Source organism: Panthera uncia, chromosome B4 (genome assembly GCF_023721935.1).
Source record: "Panthera uncia isolate 11264 chromosome B4, Puncia_PCG_1.0, whole genome shotgun sequence".
Taxonomy (NCBI): domain Eukaryota; kingdom Metazoa; phylum Chordata; class Mammalia; order Carnivora; family Felidae; genus Panthera; species Panthera uncia.
In genome coordinates, this window is record NC_064809.1 from 80763677 (window position 1) to 80764304 (window position 628).

Genomic DNA, 628 nt, shown 5'->3' on the forward strand with positions numbered 1-628 from the left:
TCTGTTAAAGAGATGACTGTTTTTGTGATATCTACAAAAGAGCTTGAAACAGTAAAGTAATATATGTGTCTGAGTTGGGTTTTTATTATCCAACTCTAGATCAACAACTAGCATAGGCGTGCCTGGGTGGCTCAGTTGGTTGATCAGCAGACTCTTGACTTCAGCTCAGGGCATGATACCAGGGTCATGGTGATGAGGTTTTGTGGTGATGGAGGGGTTTGTGGGGTTCAGAGCTGATGGCCAAGAAAGAATTCTTGAAGATGCCTTTGGTGCAAAAAGGTGATTTTATTAAAGTACAGGGACAGGACCCATGAGCAGAAAGAGCTGCACTATAAGTGTATGTGTGTGTGTGTGTTGGGGGGGGGGTGACCATTTTATGGAGTAAGGGGAGATAACTTCAAGGAGTTCCTAAAGGGATTTTCATATGCTAAAGGCTCACAGATTACTGGAAGCCTAGCTATTGTCAAGCTAAGGTTATTTTTCCCTCTAGCAAAGCCTTAACATTAAGACAGTTGGAAGTTCCTGGACTTTAGACCATTGATGGGATTGCTTTTTTCTTGTAAACTGGTGGAGACTCTTACCAGTTTAACTTTTTTTTTTTTTTTTTTTTTTTTTTTTTTTTTCTTTT